The 5,954-nt window shown below is 46.0% G+C and overlaps 1 long non-coding RNA gene across 1 annotated transcript; it reads right to left on the bottom strand.

The window, feature by feature from the left end:
• Window positions 1–994: 994 nt before the first annotated feature.
• LOC107837344 (uncharacterized) lies at window positions 995–2,053 on the bottom strand. The gene is made up of 2 exons (XR_001663363.1): window positions 1,666–2,053; window positions 995–1,237 (listed from the first exon to the last, which is right to left on the bottom strand). It is a non-coding gene; the product is annotated as an uncharacterized LOC107837344 (long non-coding RNA).
• Window positions 2,054–5,954: the final 3,901 nt, after the last annotated feature.

Below are 5,954 nucleotides of genomic sequence, written 5' to 3'. Positions count from 1 at the left end.
CGCTGAGGATGGAGATGAGCGTGACGCCGATGGACGACCGGAGGGGATGGAGTCTTCCAGGTTGAATTTTCGCTATTAGCTCCATTTGTCAAAACTCCGATTCGCTTTGTCTGTAAAAACTGGTGGCAATTATATGCGAGCATTCAAATCTGCTACATAACATCTTCAACTTGATGCAAAAAAAATCATCACATGACCACAATTACAAGTACAGCTTTACAGTAATAAACCAAAAATACATTGCATCATATGCATTTTTATGCAGATGATGCCAGAATTTACTGTTATTCCAATTATCTTGTCCAAACTTTCAAATCTCTCTAATCTGCTTTTAATCAGATTCAGTCAAACCTTAGTTTTAATCGGTCTTAAATGCAAAAAATACAAACAATAAAACAAGCTCCTTTTCAGGAGGTAGATTGCTACCCAAGTTGAGATAACAACTGCTAACAGGGCAGAGATTGAGATGGTGAATTGTTATACCTGGACTTGATCTAGATGAAAAACTTTCTTTAAAGGAGAACAATGAAAATCTTGTACCTAAACTAAAAGGTAAATTGAGTTTCTTTTACAGAAACTAGATCTGTTTTACTTAATATGTCCCAGATTACTTAATCACTACAAAATCAATTAATTACATTAACATTTTAGTGTATGAAAATCTATGTAATTAATCCAAATGAATTCATTAAAGTCCTGGCCCCAATTTGAAGGGATTTTATACATGTTTACAGAAGCTGCCAATATATTTGCATACTTCTGTAATTCAGGGCCATATGAAAATGATCTTGACATCTCTAATTGCAAAATGGAAATATTTGCAACTGAATGTCCTATTAATGAAAGTAAATGTTTTATTTCTGTGGCGGGAGCAGTGTGATAAAAATTGGGAACTTAAGTTTAAAAACAATATTTTAATTGGTTGCAACAACTCCACTGAAAAGTTACCTTTAAGGCACACAGACCCGCTACAGATGAGGCTTGAGACAATCTCACAATGTAACAATTTTTATTTATTCCACAATTGTTTGTTAATCAAAAATACTAGTCTAAAACCACTCGCATTAAAAGTCAGTGCTAGCTCAACTCGGGGATGGGAGTGCAATTCGGGGTAGTGTCCTAAAAGAAAAGAAACACAGCAAACGAAACAAGGCAAAAACAAAAGAAAATCGTGCACCAAACCAAAGGAGTACCACCACCCGGAAAGTCCACCACCAACACCACGAGCTGGCCGTTCCTGTCAAAAAAATATAAAGGAGAGACATTCAAATTACAAACAATACAATTATGCAGTTCAGCCCACAATCAATCAAGCAGCAATAGTCCAAATTAAGAGTCTGTCCGGGGAGAAACCGATCCGCTGTAGCAGACGCCACTCAGAGCGGCAGTAGAAAGATAGTCCGAGCTGATCACCAATCAGCCTAAATCAGCCACATTGGACGAGTGGTAGGAGCCAGCTTTACGCCGACTAGGACGGTGGGCATGAAGCCAGCAAACAGGACGACAGGTAGGCAGCCGACAGATTATCCAGTTGACAGGCGGACCGCCAGTCGGGGCAACCAGAACAGCAGGCAAACAGCAGGCCAAGGACAAACAGCAGCGGCTATCAAAAATAAATGTTAGAAATGGAATCTAAAAGCATCCAAACTCCAGCACTTCACTTACCACTGAGCTCTTTATGTAGCGCCTCTAACAGGAAGGAGGAAACGTGGAACTTGTACAGGCAGCCAGAAGGACGATTGATCGGCGGCGATCAGAGCGTCGTTAAGCGCATTGTTTGTGCGCACGCATTAATTTGCAGCTGTTATACAGAAAATGTAAATCAATCAAGTAATAAGCTTGCTTGAGAGAGGTGAAGCCTGCCTTACCTAGCGTGCAGCACCAACAAACGCAGAGGTCTGAACCGGAAGGAAAACAACGTCATGTCAACCAGGTGAGGGAGGGTCCTTTATATACAGGCAGCCAGCGCCATAACCAATTAAATTCAGGCACTTGTGTGGTGCGTTCAAAGGCCACAGGGCATACTGCCACATTCCACCCCCCCCCAAACTGCATCGACGCCCCGACGATGATCCCACTTAACACCAAGGTTGAAATACAGCAGACATGGTACTAGATGAAGGCACTTCTCTTACTACTGGTCTTGGAAGATGACGAAGATTATGATGCTGGCCAGCAGTTGATCGTGCCCAGACTCTGCTGCCGGTACAACTGCTAATGAGGTAGGTTGATTCACGGTCACACCAGAGGGAGCCACAGCAGCAGGAGAAGGAGCCACAGCAGGTCCTGAAACCCCAGGAACAGCATCAGAAGCCACAGCAGGAGGTGAGGCAGGTGGTACCTGCTCCTGAGGCCATGGCCTCAAGAGCAGGTGGTACCTGCTCCTGAGGCCATGGCCTCAAGAACAAATAACCCTCCAAAGACAGTTCGCCCTCTGAAATGGAGTGATGTTCAGAAGGTGCACCTTCAACAGGAACTGAATTAGGTGCATCAGCACCAATCNGGCTGATTGGTGATCAGCTTGGACTATCTTTCTACCGCCGCTCTGAGTGGCGTCTGCTACAGCGGATCGGTTTCTCCCCGGAGAGACTCTTAATTTGGACTATTGCTGCTTGATTGATTGTGGGCTGAACTGCATAATTGTATTGTTTGTAATTTGAATGTCTCTTTATTTTTGACAGGAACGGCCAGCTCGTGGTGTTGGTGGTGGACTTTCCGGGTGGTGGTACTCCTTTTGGTTTGGTGCACGATTTTCTTTTGTTTTTGCCTTGTTTCGTTTGCTGTGTTTCTTTTTTTTTAGGACACTACCCCGAATTGCACTCCCATCCCTGAGTTGAGCTAGCACTGACTTTTAATGTGTGAGTGGTTTTAACTAGTATTTTTGGTTAAACAATTGTGGAATAAATAAAGGCAGGCGGTACCTGCTCCTGAGGCCATGGCCTCAAGAACAAATCACCCTCCAAAGACAGCTCGCCCTCTGAAATGGAGTGATGTTCAGAAGGTGCACCTTCAACAGGAACTGAATTAGGTGCATCAGCACCAATCAGGACCTTCAGCAAAGAGCGATGTACCCTCCTTACCCTGGTCTGGTCATGAACTGGTGCCACTGAATACACTACACCACCCTCTCTTGGGACTTGAATAACCACATGCGTCACTGAACTCCACAAATCCTGAGTTTTCTGACGACCTTTACTCCCCAAATTTCAGATCAACACAAACTGGCCCTCCTTAAGAGGAGCTTCTCTGATGTTTTTATCACGATTAGCTTTTCTGCGTCCTGCAGACGTCCTCAGTTTTTCTCTAGCACCCTCAAATGCTATATGCAAGCGAGTCTGATGTTCTTTGACCCACTCATGAACAGTTCCTGCAACTGGATTTTGAACTCTTCCCAACAAAAAGTCAACTGGAAGACGTGGTTCTTAACCGAATATTAAAAAAAATGGTGACTCACCAGTTGATTGATGAGGGGTGATGTTATATGCATAAAGCAACTGGGGCAAACAGACACTCCAGTCTCGTTTCCGGGACGTGGGCAAAGTTCTCAACAAGTTGTGAAGCGTTCTATTAAAACGTTCACATTGCCCGTTACCAGCTGGATGGTAAGGTGTGGTACGAGATTTAATGATACCATACAAACTACAAAGCTGCTGGATAAGAGTGCTTTCAAAGTTGCGGCCCTGGTCTGAATGGATGCGTGCTGGTACTCCAAATTTTGCAAACCATTCAGTGACCAGGACCTGCGCTACAGCGGAGGCGCGCTGATCCCTGGTTGGGACTGCCAATGTATATTTGGAAAACACATCAGTCATCACCAATACATTTTCTAGCCCAGATGGAGTTGGCTCTAACAAAGTAAAATCAATTGCCAAAAGTTCATTTGGTTTTGACGCAAGCAAATGGCCCATGAAGCCACGAGCAGGTGGTTGGCTATCCTTAGCAACCTGGCACCGCTCGCAGGTTTTACACCAATCTGCTACCTCTTGTGACATACCTGGCCAATAGCAGCGAGATCGTAGCAACGCCAAGGTCCTTTCCACCCCCTGGTGCCCATGCTCCTGATGGACTCGAGTCATGATGTCCTTGGTCAGGGACTTCGGCAAGAGAAGTTGGTGCACTTCCCCACCACCATCTGGGCGAAACACTCGCCGATACATTAGACCATCCAACTCAGCCAGGCGATCCCACTGGTTGAGCAATGCAAGAGCAGATTGTGAAAGCCTTTGCCGCTCAGTACGATTTGGCCGCTCTTTTCTCTGCCAAAAGACAAGAACTTCCTGAAGTACCGGATCAGCCTGCTGGAGGACCTGGAGATCACCAGGAGCAAGAGAGGGAAAGACAGTTACAGAGGACTGCGTGGTTTATGTTTGCTCACTCTGCACAGCTAGCTGTAATGGCTGAGGCACAAGAGTACCTGAAACCAAAGAAGTCACTTCCGATGGAGCCGGCCAAGGCCGACGAGACAAAGCATCAGCATTTTGATTGGACTTAGCAGGTCGATACTTTAACTCAAAGTTAAAGGAAGCAAGCTGGGCTGCCCAGCGCTGCTCCACTGCTCCAAGCTTAGCCGAATCCAAGTGGCTCAGAGGATTATTGTCTGTATAAACAATACACCTGTGGCCCAAAAGGTAATCTCTAAATTTTTCTGTCATTGCCCATTTAAGGCCCAACAGCTCCAGTTTCATCGAGCTGTAATTTGACATGTTTCGCTCGCTAGGTCTTAACCCGCGGCTAGCAAAAGCAATGGGTCTAATCTTCCCCTCTTGTTCTTGTGACAAGACCGCTCCCAAACCACTATGGCTTGCATCCACCTCTAGAATGAAAGGGAGGGAAAAATCTGCATAAGCAAGGACTGGAGCAGATGTGAGCTTGGTTTTAATAGGCTCAAAACTCTGTTGACACTCCAGTCCAGGCTCCGACAATACTCTGGGCAGCCTTCTTTTTAGACTCTATTAGTAAGCTCCGCTGCTCTACGATGGAAGGGGGCAGCCATCTTAGCAAACCCTTCTACAAACCTACGGTAGTAGCTAGCAAATCCCAAAAAGGAACGCAACTCGGTGGCCGTGGTGGGCACAGGCCAATTTGCTACCACCTCAATTTTAGCGGGGTCAGTGGCTACTCCCTGGTCAGAAATTACATGACCCAGGTAGTGCACTTTCTGCTGGAAAAAGCAGCACTTACTGAGCTTAGCTTTAAGGCCCCCTTTCTGAAGCCGTCCTAACACCACGTCCAACCTCTCAAGATGTTGCTGCACAGAGGATGAAAACACCACAATGTCATCTAAATACAGGCAAGAGGGATTGGCATTGCTGGTCACCAAAAATGCGCTGCATCAAGCGTTGGAATGTGCTCTGAGCATTGCATAGGCCGAAAGGCTTGCGATTCCACTCAAAAAGCCCAAACGGTGTACAAAAAGCGGTTTTATGGCGATCGCTTGCTGTGACCGGAACCTGATTATACCCACTGGCCAAGTCCATAGTGGAAAACCACCGGGCCCCTGTCANCTGGTCAGAAATTACATGACCCAGGTAGTTCACCTTCTGCTGGAAAAAGCGGCACTTACTGAGCTTAGCTTTAAGGCCCTCTTTCTGAAGCCGTCCTAACACCACGTCCAACCTCTCAAGATGTTGCTGCACAGAGGATGAAAACACAACAATGTCATCTAAATACAGCAAGAGGGATTGGCATTGCTGATCACCAAAAATGCGCTGCATCAAGCGTTGGAATGTGCTCGGAGCATTGCATAGGCCGAAAGGCATGCGATTCCACTCAAAAAGCCCAAACGGTGTACAAAAAGCGGTTTTATGGCGATCTCTTGCTGTGACCGGAACCTGATTATACCCACTGGCCAAGTCCATAGTGGAAAACCACCGGGCCCCTGTCAAAGCATCAAGGGACTCCTCGATACGAGGGAGTGGAAAAGCGTCCTTCCGTGTCTTGATGTTAAGTTGACG

The sequence above is a fragment of the Poecilia formosa genome, unplaced genomic scaffold (genome assembly GCF_000485575.1).
Source record: "Poecilia formosa unplaced genomic scaffold, Poecilia_formosa-5.1.2 Scaffold135, whole genome shotgun sequence".
Classification (NCBI taxonomy): Eukaryota; Metazoa; Chordata; class Actinopteri; order Cyprinodontiformes; family Poeciliidae; genus Poecilia; species Poecilia formosa.
This window is presented reverse-complemented; position numbering and strand designations above follow the sequence as displayed.